The sequence below is a fragment of the Phyllobates terribilis genome, unplaced genomic scaffold (assembly GCF_046119375.1).
Source record: "Phyllobates terribilis strain yellow unplaced genomic scaffold, ASM4611937v1 Scaffold_9__5_contigs__length_417890890, whole genome shotgun sequence".
In the NCBI taxonomy this organism is placed as follows: Eukaryota; Metazoa; Chordata; class Amphibia; order Anura; family Dendrobatidae; genus Phyllobates; species Phyllobates terribilis.
In genome coordinates this window covers 139022174-139041150 of record NW_027362769.1, presented here as the reverse complement: position 1 = coordinate 139041150, position 18977 = coordinate 139022174, and positions in this window count along the sequence as shown.

Sequence of the window (18977 nt, the reverse complement as noted above, 5' to 3'; positions counted from 1 at the left end):
ATGCAGTATATAAGTTTAGTCTATATGGCAGTAATGCAGTATATCATTATAGTCTACATGGCAGTAATGCAGTATATCAGTATAGTCTATATGGCAGTAATGCAGTATATCAGTATAGTCTATATGGCAGTAATGCAGTATATCAGTATAGTCTATATGGCAGTAATGCAGTATATAAGTTTAGTCTATATGGCAGTAATGCAGTATATCAGTATAGTATATATGGCAGTAATGCAGTATATAAGTATAGTCTATATGGCAGTAATGCAGTATATCATTATAGTCTACATGGCAGTAATGCGGTATATAAGTATAGTCTATATGGCAGTAATACAGTATATAAGTATAGTCTATATGGCAGTAATGCAGTATATCAGTATAGTATATATGGCAGTAATGCAGTATATCAGTATAGTCTATATGGCAGTAATGCAGTATATCAGTAGATTCTATATGGCAGTAATGCAGTATATAAGTATAGTCTATATGGCAGTAATACAGTATATAAGTATAGTATATATGGCAGTAATGCAGTATATCAGTATAGTCTATATGGCAGTAATGCAGTATATCAGTATAGTCTATATGGCAGTAATGCAGTATATCAGTAAAGTCTATATGGCAGTAATGCAGTATATAAGTATAGTCTATATGGCAGTAATACAGTATATAAGTATAGTATATATGGCAGTAATGCAGTATATCAGTATAGTCTATATGGCAGTAATGCAGTATATCAGTAAAGTCTATATGGCTGTAATGCAGTATATAAGTATAGTCTATATGGCAGTAATGCAGTATATCAGTATAGTCTATATGGCAGTAATGCAGTATATAAGTATAGTCTATATGGCAGTAATACAGTATATAAGTATAGTCTATATGTCAGTAATGCAGTATATCAGTATAGTATATATGGCAGTTATGCAGTATATCAGTATAGTATATATGGCACTAATGCAGTATATAATATAGTCTATATGGTAGTAATGCAGTATATAAGTATAGTCTATATGGCAGTAATGTAGTATATCAGTATAGTATATATGGCAGTTATGCAGTATATCAGTATAGTATATATGGCACTAATGCAGTATATAATATAGTCTATATGGTAGTAATGCAGTATATCAGTATAGTCTATATGGTAGTAATGCAGTATATAAGTATAGTCTATATGGCAGTAATACAGTATATAAGTACAGTCTATATGACATTAATGCAGTATATAAGTATAGTCTATATGGCAGTAATGCGGTATATAAGTATAGTCTATATGGCAGTAATGGAGTATATCAGTATAGTCTATATGGCAGTAATGCGGTATATAAGTATAGTCTATATGGCAGTAATGCAGTATATAAGTATAGTCTATATGGCAGTAATGCAGTATATAAGTATAGTCTATATGGTAGTAATGCAGTATATAAGTATAATATATATGGCAGTTATGCGATATATCAGTATAGTCTATATGGCAGTAATACAGTATATAAGTATAGTTTATATGGCAGTAATGCAGTATATAAGTATATTCTATATGGCAGTAATACAGTATATCAGTATAGTCTATATGGTAGTAATGCAGTATATAAGTATAGTCTATATGGTAGTAATGCAGTATATAAGTATAGTCTATATGTCAGTAATGGAGTATATAAGTATAGTCTATATGGCAGAAATGCAGTATATAAGTATAGTCTATATGGCAGTAATGCAGTATATAAGTATAGTCTATATGGCAGTAATACAGTATATAAGTATAGTTTATATGGCAGTAATGCAGTATATCAGTATAGTCTATATGGCAGTTATGCGGTATATCAGTATAGTCTATATGGCAGTAATGCGGTATATAAATATAGTCTATATGGTAGTAATGCAGTATATAAGTATAGTATATATGGCAGTTATGCGGTATATCAGTATAGTCTATATGGCAGTAATACAGTATATAAGTATAGTTTATATGGCAGTATATAAGTATAGTCTATATGGCAGTAATGCAGTATATAAGCATAGTCTATATGGCAGTTATGCGGTTTATCAGTATAGTCTATATGGCAGTAATGCAGTATATAAGTATAGTCTATATGGCAGTAATGCAGTATATAAGTATAGTCTATATGGCAGTAATGCAGTATATCAGTATAGTCTATATGGCAGTAATGCAGTATATAAGTATAGTCTAAAGGTCAGTAATGCAGTATATAAGTATAGTCTATATGGCAGTAATACAGTATATAAGTATAGTGTATATGGCAGTAATGCAGTATATAAGTATAGTCTATATGTCAGTAATGCAGTATATAAGTACAGTCTATATGGCAGTAATACAGTATATAAGTATAGTCTATATGTCAGTAATGCAGTATATCAGTATAATCTATATGTCAGTAATGCAGTATATCAGTATAGTCTATATGGCAGTAACGCAGTATATAAGTATAGTCTATATGTCAGTAATGCAGTATATAAGTATAATCTATATGTCAGTAATGCAGTATATCAGTATAGTCTATATGGCAGTAATGCAGTATATAAGTATAGTCTATATGTCAGTAATGCGGTATATAAGTATAGTCTATAGGTCAGTAATGCAGTATATAAGTATAGTCTATATGTCAGTAATGCAGTATATAAGTATAGTCTATATGGCAGTTATGCGGTATATAAGTATAGTCTATATGGCAGTAATGCAGTATATAAGTATAGTCTATATGGCAGTAATGTAGTATATCAGTATAGTCTGTATGACAGTAATGCAGTATATCAGTATAGTCTATATGGCAGTAATACAGTATATAAGTATAGTCTATATGTCAGTTATGCGGTATATCAGTATAGTATATATGGCAGTAATGCAGTATATCAGTATAGTCTATATGTCAGTAATGCAATATATCAATATAGTCTATATGTCAGTAATGCAGTATATCAGTATAGTCTATATGTCAGTAATGCAGTATATCAGTATAGTCTATATGGCAGTAATGCAGTATATCAGTATAGTCTATATGGCAGTAATGCAGTATATCAGTATAGTCTATATGGCAGTAATACATTATATCAGTATAGTCTATATGTCAGTAATGCAGTATATCAATATAGTCTATATGTCAGTAATGCAGTATATCAGTATAGTCTATATGGCAGTAATGCAGTATATCAGTATAGTCTATATGGCAGTAATACATTATATCAGTATAGTCTATATGTCAGTAATGCAGTATATCAATATAGTCTATATGTCAGTAATGCAGTATATCAGTATAGTCTATATGGCAGTAATGCAGTATATCAGTATAGTCTATATGGCAGTAATGCAGTATATCAGTATAGTCTATATGGCAGTAATGCAGTATATAAGTATAGTCTATATGGCAGTAATACAGTATATAAGTATAGTCTATATGGCAGTAATGCAGTATATCAGTATAGTCTATATGGCAGTAATTCAGTATATAAGTATAGTCTATATGGCAGTAATACAGTATATAAGTATAGTCTATATGTCAGTAATGCAGTATATCAGTATAGTATATATGGCAGTCATGCAGTATATCAGTATAGTATATATGGCACTAATGCAGTATATAATATAGTCTATATGGTAGTAATGCAGTATATAAGTATAGTCTATATGGCAGTAATGTAGTATATCAGTATAGTATATATGGCAGTTATGCAGTATATCAGTATAGTATATATGGCACTAATGCAGTATATAATATAGTCTATATGGTAGTAATGCAGTATATCAGTATAGTCTATATGGTAGTAATGCAGTATATAAGTATAGTCTATATGGCAGTAATACAGTATATAAGTATAGTCTATATGTCAGTAATGCAGTATATCAGTATAGTCTATATGGCAGTAATGCAGTATATAAGTATAGTCTATAAGGCAGTAATGCAGTATATCAGTATAGTCTAGATGGCAGTAATGCAGTATATCAGTATAATCTATATGGCAGTAATGCAGTATATCAGTATAATCTATATGGCAGTAATACAGTATATCAGTATAGTCTACAGTATATGGCAGTAATGCAGTATATCAGTATAGTCTATATGGCAGTAATGCAGTATATTAGTATAGTCTATATGTCAGTAATGCAGTATATCAGTATAGTCTATATGGCAGTAATGCAGTATATCAGTAAAATCTATATGGAAGTAATGCAGTATATCAGTATAATCTATATGGCAGTAATACAGTATATCAGTATAGTCTACAGTATATGGCAGTAATGCAGTATATCAGTATAGTCTATATGGCAGTAATCCAGTATATCAGTATAGTCTATATGTCAGTAATGCAGTATATAAGTATAGTCTATATGTCAGTAATGCAGTATATAAGTATAGTCTATATGGCAGTAATGCAGTATATCAGTATAGTCTATATGTCAGTAATGCAGTGTATAAGTATAGTCTATATGTCAGTAATGCAGTATATCAGTATAGTCTATATGTCAGTAATGCAGTGTATAAGTATAGTCTATATGTCAGTAATGCAGTATATAAGTATAGTCTATATGGCAGTAATGCAGTATATCAGTATAGTCTATATGTCAGTAATGCAGTATATAAGTATATTCTATATGTCAGTAATGCAGTATATCAGTATAGTCTATATGTCAGTAATGCAGTATATAAGTATAGTCTATATGGCAGTAATACAGTATATAAGTATAGTCTATATGTCAGTAATACAGTATATAAGTATAGTCTATATGTCAGTAATGCAGTATATCAGTATAGTCTATATGTCAGTAATGCAGTGTATAAGTATAGTCTATATGTCAGTAATGCAGTATATAAGTATAGTCTATATGGCAGTATATCAGTATAGTATATATGTCAGTAATGCAGTATATCAGTATAGTATATATGGCAGTAATACAGTATATAAGTATAGTCTATATGTCAGTAATGCAGTATATCAGTATAGTCTATATGTCAGTAATGCAGTGTATAAGTATAGTCTATATGGCAGTAATGCAGTATATCAGTATAGTGTATATGTCAGTAAAGCAGTATATCAGTATAGTCTATATGTCAGTAATACAGTATATAAGTACAGTCTATCTGTCAGTAATGCAGTATATAAGTATAGTCTATATGGCAGTAATACAGTATATAAGTATAGTCTATATGACAGTAATGCAGTATATCAGTATAGTCTATATGGCAGTAATGCAGTATATAAGTATAGTCTATATGTCAGTAATGCAGTATATCAGTATAGTATATATGGCAGTAATGCAGTATATCAGTATAGTCTATATGGCAGTAATGCGGTATATAAGTATAGTCTATATGGCAGTAATACCGTATATAAGTATAGTCTATATGGCAGTAATGCAGTATATCAGTATAGTCTATATGGCAGTAATGCGGTATATAAGTATAGTCTATATGGCAGTAATACAGTATATAAGTATAGTCTATATGGCAGTAATGCAGTATATAAGTATAGTCTATATGGTAGTAATGCAGTATATAAGTATAATATATATGGCAGTTATGCGGTATATCAGTATAGTCTATATGGCAGTAATACAGTATATAAGTATAGTTTATATGGCAGTAATGCAGTATATAAGTATAGTCTATATGGCAGTAATGCAGTATATAAGTATAGTCTATATGGCAGTAATGCAGTATATAAGTATAGTCTATATGGCAGTAATACAGTATATAAGTATAGTTTATATGGCAGTAATGCAGTATATCAGTATAGTCTATATGGCAGTTATGCGGTATATAAATATAGTCTATATGGTAGTAATGCAGTATATAAGTATAGTATATATGGCAGTTATGCGGTATATCAGTATAGTCTATATGGCAGTAATACAGTATATAAGTATAGTTTATATGGCAGTATATAAGTATAGTCTATATGGCAGTAATGCAGTATATAAGCATAGTCTATATGGCAGTTATGCGGTTTATCAGTATAGTCTATATGGCAGTAATGCAGTATATAAGTATAGTCTATATGGCAGTAATGCAGTATATAAGTATAGTCTATATGGCAGTAATGCAGTATATCAGTATAGTCTATATGGCAGTAATGCAGTATATAAGTATAGTCTATAGGTCAGTAATGCAGTATATAGGTATAGTCTATATGGCAGTAATACAGTATATAAGTATAGTGTATATGGCAGTAATGCAGTATATAAGTATAGTATATATGGCAGTAATGCAGTATATCAGTACAATCTATATGACAGTAATGCAGTATATCAGTATAGTATATATGGCAGTAATGCAGTATATAAGTATAGTCTATATGTCAGTAATGCAGTATATAAGTATAGTCTATATGGCAGTAATGCAGTATATCAGTATAGTATATATGGCAGTAATGCAGTATATCAGTATAGTCTATATGGCAGTAATGCAGTATATAAGTATAGTCTATATGTCAGTAATGCAGTATATAAGTATAGTCTATAGGTCAGTAATGCAGTATATAAGTATAGTCTATATGTCAGTAATGCAGTATATAAGTATAGTCTATATGGCAGTTATGCGGTATATAAGTATAGTCTATATGGCAGTAATGCAGTATATAAGTATAGTCTATATGGCAGTAATGTAGTATATCAGTATAGTCTCTATGACAGTAATGCAGTATATAATTATAGTCTATATGACAGTAATGCAGTATATAAGTATAGTCTATATGGCAGTTATGCGGTATATCAGTATAGTATATATGGCAGTAATGCAGTATATCAGTATAGTCTATATGTCAGTAATGCAGTATATCAATATAGTCTATATGTCACTAATGCAGTATATCAATATAGTCTATATGTCAGTAATGCAGTATATCAATATAGTCTATATGTCAGTAATGCAGTATATCAGTATAGTCTATATGGCAGTAATGCAGTATATCAGTATAGTCTATATGTCAGTTATGCAGTATATCAGTATAGTCTATATGTCAGTAATGCAGTATATCAGTATAGTCTATATGGCAGTAATACAGTATATAATTATAGTCTATATGACAGTAATGCAGTATATAAGTATAGTCTATATGGCAGTTATGCGGTATATCAGTATAGTATATATGGCAGTAATGCAGTATATCAGTATAGTCTATATGTCAGTAATGCAGTATATCAATATAGTCTATATGTCAGTAATGCAGTATATCAATTTAGTCTATATGTCAGTAATGCAGTATATCAATATAGTCTATATGTCAGTAATGCAGTATATCAGTATAGTCTATATGGCAGTAATGCAGTATATCAGTATAGTCTATATGTCAGTAATGCAGTATATCAATATAGTCTATATGTCAGTAATGCAGTATATCAGTATAGTCTATATGTCAGTAATGCAGTATATAAGTATAGTCTATATGGCAGTAATGCAGTATATAAGTATATTCTATATGGCAGTTATGCGGTATATCAGTATAGTATATATGGCAGTAATGCAGTATATCAGTATAGTCTATATGGCAGTAATGCAGTATATCAGTATAGTCTATATGTCAGTAATGCAGTATATCAATATAGTCTATATGTCAGTAATGCAGTATATCAGTATAGTCTATATGGCAGTAATGCAGTATATAAGTATAGTCTATATGGCAGTTATGCGGTATATCAGTATAGTATATATGTCAGTAATGCAGTATATCAGTTTAGTCTATATGGCAGTAATCCAGCATATAAGTATAGTCTATATGGTAGTAATGCAGTATATAAGTATAGTCTATATGGCAGTTATGCGGTATATCAGTATAGTATATATGTCAGTAATGCAGTATATCAGTTTAGTCTATATGGCAGTAATGCAGTATATAAGTATAGTCTATATGGCAGTAAAGCAGTATATAAGTATAGTCTATATGGCAGTTATGCGGTATATCAGTATAGTATACATGTCAGTAATGCAGTATATCAGTTTAGTCTATATGGCAGTAATGCAGTATATAAGTATAGTCTATATGGCAGTAATGCAGTATATAAGTATAGTATATATGGCAGTAATGCAGTATATAAGTATAGTCTATATGGCAGTAATGCAGTATATAAGTATAGTCTATATGTCAGTAATGCGGTATATCAGCATAGTCTATATGGTAGTAATGCAGTATATCAGTATTGCATATATGGCAGTAATGCAGTATATAAGTATAGTCTATATGTCAGTAATGCGGTATATCAGTATAGTCTATATGGCAGTAATGCAGTATATCAGTATAGTCTATATGGTAGTAATGCAGTATATAAGTATAGTCTATAGGTCAGTAATGCAGTATATAAGTAAAGTCTATATGGCAGTAATGCAGTATATCAGTATAGTCTATATGGTAGTAATGCAGTATATAAGTATAGTCTATAGGTCAGTAATGCAGTATATAAGTATAGTCTATATGGCAGCAATGCAGTATATAAGTATAGTCTATATGTCAGTAATGCGGTATATCAGTATAGTTTTTATGGTAGTAATGCAGTATATCAGTATAGTATATATGGCAGTAATGCAGTATATAAGTATAGTCTATATGTCAGTAATGCGGTATATCAGTATAGTCTATATGGTAGTAATGCAGTATATAAGTATAGTCTATAGGTCAGTAATGCAGTATATAAGTATAGTCTATATGGCAGTTATGCGGTATATAAGTATAGTCTATATGTCAGTAATGCAGTATATAAGTATAGTCTATATGGCAGTAATGCAGTATATAAGTATAGTCTATATGGCAGTAATGTAGTATATCAGTATAGTCTATATGGCAGTAATGCAGTATATAAGTATAGTTTATATGACAGTAATGCAGTATATAAGTATAGTCTATATGGCAGTTATGCGGTATATCAGTATAGTATATATGGCAGTAATGCAGTATATCAGTATAGTCTATATGTCAGTAATGCAGTATATCAGTATAGTCTATATGTCAGTAATGCAGTATATCAGTATAGTCTATATGGCAGTAATGCAGTATATCAGTATAGTCTATATGTCAGTAATGCAGTATATAAGTATAGTCTGTATAGCAGTTATGCAGTATATAAGTATAGTCTATATGACAATAATGCAGTATATCAGTATAGTCTATATGGCAGTAATGCAGTATATCAGTATAGTCTATATGGCAGTAATGCAGTATATTAGTAAAGTCTATATGTCAGTAATGCAGTATATAAGTATAGTCTATATGGCAGTTGTGCGGTATATCAGTATAGTCTATATGGCAGTAATGCAGTATATCAGTATAGTCTATATGGCAGTAATGCAGTATATAAGTATAGTCTATATGTCAGTAATGCAGTATATAAGTACAGTATATATGGCAGTAATGCAGTATATAAGTATAGTCTATATGGCAGTAATGCAGTATATAAGTATAGTCTATATGGCAGTAATGTGGTATATCAGTATTGTATATATGGCAGTAATGCAGTGTATAAGTATAGTCTATATGTCAGTTATGCGGTATATCAGTATAGTATATATGGCAGTAATGCAGTATATAAGTACAGTCTATATGGCAGTAATGTAGTATATCAATATAGTCTATATGACAGTAATGCAGTATATAAGTATAGTCTATATGTCAGTAATGCAGTATATAAGTATAGTCTATATGGCAGTAATGCAGTATATAAGTATAGTCTATATGGCAGTTATGCGGTATATCAGTATAGTATATATGGCAGTAATGCAGTATATCAGTATAGTATATATGGCAGTAATGCAGTATATAAGTAAAGTCTATATGGCAGTAATGTAGTATATAAGTATAGTCTATATGGCAGTAATGCAGTATATAAGTATAGTCTATATGTCATTAATGCTGTATATAAGTATAGTATATATGGCAGTAATACAGTATATCAGTATAGTGTATATGGCAGTAATGCAGTATATAAGTATAGTCTATATGGCAGTAATGCGGTATATAAGTATAGTCTATATGGCAGTAATGCAGTATATCAGTATAGTATATATGGCAGTAATGCAGTATATAAGTACAGTCTATATGGCAGTAATGTAGTATATCAGTATAGTCTATATGTCAGTAATGCAGTATATAAGTACAGTCTATATGGCAGTAATGCAGCATATCAGTATAGTCTATATGGCAGTAATGCGGTATATGAGTATAGTCTATGTGGCAGTAATGCAGTATAGTATACATGGCAGTAATGCAGTATATAAGTACAGTCTATATGGCAGTTATGCGGTATATCAGTATAGTATATATGGCAGTAATGCAGTGTATAAGTATACTCTATATGGCAGTAATGCAGTATATAAGTATAGTCTATAAGGCAGTAATGCGGTATATAAGTATAGTCTATATGTCAGTTATGCGGTATATCAGTATAGTATATATGGCAGTAATGCAGTATATCAGTATAGTATATATGGCAGTAATGCAGTATATAAGTACAGTCTATATGGCAGTAATGCAGCATATCAGTATAGTCTATATGGCAGTAATGCGGTATATAAGTATAGTCTATGTGGCAGTAATGCAGTATATCAGTATAGTATATATGGCAGTAATGCAGTATATAAGTACAGTCTATATGGCAGTAATGCAGCATATCAGTATAGTCTATATGGCAGTAATGCGGTATATAAGTATAGTCTATGTGGCAGTAATGCAGTATAGTATACATGGCAGTAATGCAGTATATAAGTACAGTCTATATGGCAGTAATGTAGTATATCAATATAGTCTATATGACAGTAATGCAGTATATAAGTATAGTCTATATGGCAGTAATGCAGTATATAAGTATAGTCTATATGGCAGTTATGCGGTATATCAGTATAGTATATATGGCAGTAATGCAGTGTATAAGTATACTCTATATGGCAGTAATGCAGTATATAAGTATAGTCTATATGTCAGTTATGCGGTATATCAGTATAGTATATATGGCAGTAATGCAGTATATCAGTATAGTATATATGGTAGTAATGCAGTATATAAGTACAGGCTATATGGCAGTAATGTAGTATATCAATATAGTCTATATGACAGTAATGCAGTATATAAGTATAGTCTATATGTCATTAATGCTGTATATAAGTATAGTCTATATGGCAGTAATGCAGTATATCAGTATAGTATATATGGCAGTAATGCAGTATATAAGTACAGTCTATATGGCAGTAATGCAGTATATCAGTATAGTCTATATGGCAGTAATGCGGTAGATAAGTATAGTCTATATGGCAGTAATGCAGTATATCAGTATAGTCTATATCTCAGTTATGCAGTATATAAGTATAGTCTATATGGCAGTAAAGCAATATATAAATATAGTCTATATGGTAGTGATGCAGTATATAAGTATAGTCTATATGACAGTAAAGCAGTATATCAGTATAGTCTTTATGTCAGTAATGCAGTATATAAGTATAGTCTATATGGCAGTTATGCGGTATATCAGTATAGTATATATGGCAGTAATTAAGTATATAAGTATAGTCTATATGGCAGTTATGCAGTATATAAGTATAGTCTATATGGCAGTAATGCAGTATATAAGTATAGTCTATATGGCAGTAATGCAGTATATCATTATAATCTATATGGCAGTAATGCAGTATATAAGTATAGTCTATATAGCAGTTATGCGGTATATCAGTATAGTCTATATGGCAGTAATGCAGTATATAAGTATAGTCTATATGGCAGTAATGCAGTATATCAGTATAGTCTATATGGCAGTAATGCAGTATATCAGTATAGTCTATATGTCAGTAATGTAGTATATAAGTACAGTTTATATGGCAGTTATGCAGTATATCAGTATAGTATATATGGCAGTAATGCGGTATATCAGTATAGTATATATGGCAGTAATGCAGTATATCAGTAGAGTATTTATGGCAGTAATGCGGTATATCAGTATAGTCTATATGACAGTTATGCAGTATATCAGTATAGTCTATATGGCAGTAATGCGGCATATCAGTATAGTCTATATGGCAGTTATGCAGTATATCAGTATAGTATATATGGCAGTAATGCAGTATATCAGTATAGTCTATAAGGCAGTTATGCAGTATATCAGTAGAGTATATATGGCAGTAATGCGGTATATCAGTATAGTCTATATGGCAGTTATGCAGTATATAAGTACAGTCTATATGGCAGTAATGCGGTATATAAGTACAGTCTATATGGCAGTAATGCGGTATATAAGTATAGTCTATATGTCAGTTATGCGGTATATCAGTATAGTATATATGGCAGTAATGCAGTATATCAGTAAAATCTATATGGCAGTAATGCAGTATATAAGTATAGTATATATGGCAGTAATGCAGTATATAAGTATAATCTATAAGGCAGTAAAGCAGTATATAAGTATAGCCTATATGGCAGTAATGTAGTATATCAGTATAGTCTATATGGCATTAATGCGGTATATAAGTATAGTCTATATGGCAGTAATGCAGTATATCAGTACAGTATAAATGGCAGTAATGCAGAATATAAGTACAGTCTATATGGCAGTAATGCAGTATATCAGTATAGTCTACATGGCAGTAATGCGGTATATAAGTATAGTCTATATGGCAGTAATGCGGTAAATAAGTATAGTCTATATGGCAGTAATGCAGTATATCAGTATAGCATATATGGCATTAATGAAGTATATAAGTACAGTCTATATGGCAGTAATGTAGTAAATCAGTATTGTCTATATGTCAGTAATGCAGTATATAAGTATAGTCTATATGTCAGTAATGCAGTATATAAGTATAGTCTATATGGCAGTAATGCAGTATATCAGTACAGTATATATGGCAGTAATGCAGTATATAAGTACAGTCTATATGGCAGTAATGCAGTATATCAGTATTGTTTATATGGCAGTAATGCAGTGTATAAGTATAGTCTATATGGCAGTAATGCAGTATATCAGTATAGTCTATATGGCAGTAATGCAGTATATCAGTATAGTCTATATGACAGTAAAGCAGTATATCAGTATAGTCTATATGTCAGTAATGTAGTATATAAGTATAGTTTATATGGCAGTTATGCAGTATATCAGTATAGTATATATGGCAGTAATGCAGTATATCAGTATAGTCTATATGACAGTTATGCAGTATATCAGTATAGTATATATGTCAGTAATGCAGTATATCAGTAAAGTCTATATGGCAGTTATGCAGTATATCAGTATAGTATATATGGCAGTAATGCGGTATATCAGTATAGTCTATATGGCAGTTATGCAGTATATAAGTACAGTCTATATGGCAGTAATGCGGTATATAAGTATAGTCTAAATGTCAGTTATGCGGTATATCAGTATAGTATATATGGCAGTAATGCAGTATATCAGTATAATCTATATGGCAGTAATGCAGTATATAAGTATAGTATATATGGCAGTAATGCAGTATATAAGTATAATCTATAAGGCAGTAAAGCAGTATATAAGTATAGTCTATATGTCAGTAATGCAGTATATAATTATAGTCTATATGACAGTAATGCAGTGTATAAGTATAGTCTATATGGTAGTAATGTAGTATATAAGTATAGTCTATATGGCAGCTATGCAGTATATAAGTATAGTCTATAAGGCAGTAATGCAGTATATAAGTATAGTCTATATGACAGTAATGCAGTTTATCAGTATAGTCTATATGGTAGTAATGTAGTATATAAGTATAGTCTATATGGCAGCTATGCAGTATATAAGTATAGTCTATAAGGCAGTAATGCAGTATATAAGTATAGTCTATATGACAGTAATGCAGTTTATCAGTATAGTCTATGTGGTAGTAATGTAGTATATAAGTATAGTCTATATGGCAGTTATGCAGTAGATAAGTATAGTCTATATGGCAGTAATGCAGTATATCAGTATAGTCTATATGGTAGTAATGCAGTATATAAGTATAGTCTATAGGTCAGTAATGCAGTATATACAGTACAGACCAAAAGTTTGGACACACCTTCTCATTTAAAGATTTTTCTGTATTTTCATGACTATGAAAATTATACATTCACACTGAAGGCATCAAAACTATGAATTAACACATGTGGAATTATATACTTAACAAAAAAGTGTGAAACAACTGAGAATATGTCTTATATTCTAGGTTCTTCAAAGTAGCCACTTTTTGCTTTGATGACTGCTTTGCACACTCTTGGCATTTTCTTGATGAGCTTCAAGAGGTAGTCACCGGAAATGGTTTTCACTTCACAGGTGTGCCCTGTCAGGTTTAATAAGTGGGATTTCTTGCCTTATAAATGGGGTTGGGACCATCAGTTGTGTTATGCAGAAGTCTGGTGGATACACAGCTGATAGTCCTCCTGAATAGCCTGTTAGAATTTGTATTATGGCAAGAAAAAAGCAGCTAAGTAAAGAAAAACGAGTGGCCATCATTACTTTAAGAAATGAAGGTCAGTCAGTCCGAAAAATTGGGCAAACTTTGAAAGTGTCCCCAAGTGCAGTTGCAAAAACCATCAAGCGCTACAAAGAAACTGGCTCACATGAGGACCGCCCCAGGAAAGGAAGACCAAGAGTCACCTCTGCTTCAGAGGATAAGTTTATCCGAGTCACCAGCCTCAGAAATCGCAGTTTAACAGCAGCTCAGATTAGAGACCAGGTCAATGCCACACAGAGTTCTAGCAGCAGACACATCTCTTCAACAACTGTTAAGAGGAGACTTTGTGCAGCAGGCCTTCATGATAAAATAGCTGCTAGGAAACCACTGCTAAGGACAGGCAACAAGCAGAAGAGACTTGTTTGGGCTAAAGAATACAAGGAATGGACATTAGACCAGTGGAAATCTGTGCTTTGGTCTGATGAGTCCAAATTTGAGATCTTAGGTTCCAACCTCCGTGTCTTTGTGCGACGCAGAAAAGGTGAACGGATGGACTCTACATACCTGGTTCCCACCGTGAAGCATGGAGGAGCAGGTGTGATGGTGTGGGGGTGCTTTGCTGGTGACACTGTTGGGGATTTATTCAAAATTGAAGGCATACTGAACCAGCATGGCTACCACAGCATCTTGCAGCGGCGTGCTATTCCATCCGGTTTGCGTTTAGTTGGACCATCATTTTTTTTTCGACAGGACAATGACCCCAAACACACCTCCAGGCTGTGTAAGGGCTATTTGACCAAGAAGGAGAGTGATGGGGTGCTACGCCAGATGACCGGGCCTCCACAGTCACCAGACCTGAACCCCATCGAGATGGTTTGGGGTGAGCTGGACCGCAGAGTGAAGGCAAAAGGGCCAACAAGTGCTAAGCATCTCTGGGAACTCCTTCAAGATTGTTGGAAGACCATTTCCGGTGACTACCTCTTGAAGCTCATCAAGAGAATGCCAAGAGTGTGCAAAGCAGTCATCAAAGCAAAAGGTGGCTACTTTGAAGAACCTGGAATATAAGACATATTTTCAGTTGTTTCACACTTTTTTGTTAAGTATATAATTCCACATGTGTTAATTCATAATTTTGATGCCTTCAGTGTGAATGTACAATTTTTATAGTCATGAAAATACATAAAAATCTTTAAATGAGAAGGTGTGTCCAAACTTTTGGTCTGTACTGTAAGTATAGTCTATATGTCAGTAATGCAGTATATCAGTATAGTCTATATGGCAGTTATGCAGTATATCAGTATAGTATATATGGCAGTAATGCGGTATATCCGTATAGTCTATATGGCAGTTATGCAGTATATAACTACAGTCTATATGGCAGTAATGCGGTATATAAGTACAGTCTATGTGGCAGTAATGCGGTATATAAGTATAGTCTATATGGCAGTAATGCAGTATATCAGTATAATCTATATGGCAGTAATGCAGTATATAAGTATAGTATATATGGCAGTAATGCAGTATATAAGTATAATCTATAAGGCAGTAAAGCAGTATATAAGTATAGTCTATATGTCAGTAATGCAGTATATAAGTATAGTCTATATGGCAGTAATGCAGTGTATAAGTATAGTCTATATGGTAGTAATGTAGTATATAAGTATAGTCTATATGACAGTAATGCGGTTTATCAGTATAGTCTATATGGCAGTAATGCAGTATATAAGCATAGTCTATATGTCAGTAATGCAGCATATAAGTATAGTCTATATGTCAGTAATGCAGTGTATAAGTATAGTCTATATGACAGTAATGCGGTTTATCAGTATAGTCTATATGTCAGTAATGCAGTATATAAGTATAGTCTATATGGCAGTAATGCGGTATATCCGTATAGTCTATATGGCAGTTATGCAGTATATAAGTACAGTCTATATGGCAGTAATGCGGTATATAAGTACAGTCTATGTGGCAGTAATGCGGTATATAAGTATAGTCTATATGGCAGTAATGCAGTATATCAGTATAATCTATATGGCAGTAATGCAGTATATAAGTATAGTATATATGGCAGTAATGCAGTATATAAGTATAATCTATAAGGCAGTAAAGCAGTATATAAGTATAGTCTATATGTCAGTAATGCAGTATATAAGTATAGTCTATATGGCAGTAATGCAGTGTATAAGTATAGTCTATATGGTAGTAATGTAGTATATAAGTATAGTCTATATGACAGTAATGCGGTTTATCAGTATAGTCTATATGGCAGTAATGCAGTATATAAGTATAGTCTATATGTCAGTAATGCAGCATATAAGTATAGTCTATATGTCAGTAATGCAGTGTATAAGTATAGTCTATATGACAGTAATGCGGTTTATCAGTATAGTCTATATGTCAGTAATGCAGTATATAAGTATAGTCTATATGTCAGTAATGCAGTATATAAGTATAGTCTATATGACAGTTATGCAGTATATCAGTATAGTCTATATGGTAGTAATGCAGTATATAAGTATAGTCTATATGTCAGTAATGCAGTATATAAGTATAGTCTATATGACAGTTATGCAGTATATCAGTATAGTCTATATGGTAGTAATGTAGTATATAAGTATAGTCTATATGTCAGTAATGCAGTGTATAAGTATAGTCTATATGACAGTAATGCGGTTTATCAGTATAGTCTATATGTCAGTAATGCAGTATATAAGTATAGTCTATATGTCAGTAATGCAGCATATAAGTATAGTCTATATGTCAGTAATGCAGTGTATAAGTATAGTCTATATGGCAGTAATGCAGTATATCAGTATAGTCTATATGGTAGTAATGCAGTATATAAGTATAGTCTATAGGTCAGTAATGCAGTATATAAGTATAGTCTATATGTCAGTAATGCAGTATATAAGTATAGTATATATGGCAGTAATGCAGTATATCAGTATAGTCTATATGGCAGTTATGCGGTATATCAGTATAGTCTATATGGCAGTAATGCAGTATATCAGTATAGTCTATATGGCAGTAATGCAGTATATCAGTATAGTCTGTATGACAGTAATGCAGTATATCAGTATAGTCTATATGGCAGTAATGCAGTATATAAGTATAGTCTATATGGCAGTAATGCAGTATATAAGTATAGTCTATATGGCAGTTATGCGGTATATCAGTATAGTCTATATTGCAGTAATGCAGTATATCAGTATAGTCTATATGGCAGTAATGCAGTATATAAGTATAGTGTATATGGCAGTTATGCAGTATATAAGTATAGTTTATATGACAGTAATGCAGTATATCAGTATAGTATATATGGCAGTAATGCAGTATATCAGTACAATCTATATGGCAGTAATGCATTATATAAGTATAGTATATATGGCAGTAATGCAGTATATAAGTACAGTCTATATGGCAGTAATGCAGTATATCAGTATAGTATATATGACTGTAATGCAGTATATAAGTATAGTCTATATGGCAGTTGTGCGGTATATCAGTATATTCTATATGGCAGTAATGCAGTATATCAGTATAGTCTATATGGCAGTAATGCAGTATATAAGTATAGTCTATATGGCAGTAATGCAGTATATCAGTATAGTATATGTGGCAGTAATGCAGTATATAAGTATAGTCTATATGTCAGTAATGCAGTATATAAGTATAGTCTATATGGCAGTAATGCAGTATATCAGTATAGTCTATATGGCAGTAATGCAGTATATCAGTATAGTCTATATGGCAGTAATGCAGTATATCAGTATAGTATATGTGGCAGTAATGCAGTATATAAGTATAGTCTATATGTCAGTAATGCAGTATATAAGTATAGTCTATATGGCAGTAATGCAGTATATCAGTATAGTCTATATGGTAGTAATGCAGTATATAAGTATAATCTATAAGGCAGTAATGCAGTATATAAGTATAGTATATATGGCAGTAATGCGGTATATAAGTATAGTCTATATGTCAGTAATGCAGTATATAAGTATAGTCTATATGGCAGTAATGCAGTGTATAAGTATAGTCTATATGGTAGTAATGTAGTATATAAGTATAGTCTATATGACAGTAATGCGGTTTATCAGTATAGTCTATATGGCAGTAATGCAGTATATAAGTATAGTCTATATGTCAGTAATGCAGTATATAAGTATAGTCTATATGGCAGTAATGCAGTATATAAGTATAGTCTATATGTCAGTAATGCAGCATATAAGTATAGTCTATATGTCAGTAATGCAGTGTATAAGTATAGTCTATATGACAGTAATGCGGTTTATCAGTATAGTCTATATGTCAGTAATGCAGTATATAAGTATAGTCTATATGTCAGTAATGCAGTATATAAGTATAGTCTATATGGCAGTAATGCAGTATATCAGTATAGTCTATATGGTAGTAATGCAGTATATAAGTATAGTCTATAGGTCAGTAATGCAGTATATAAGTATAGTCTATATGTCAGTAATGCAGTATATAAGTATAGTCTATATGGCAGTTATGCGGTATATAAGCATAGTCTATATGGCAGTAATGCAGTATATCAGTATAGTCTGTATGACAGTAATGCAGTATATCAGTATAGTC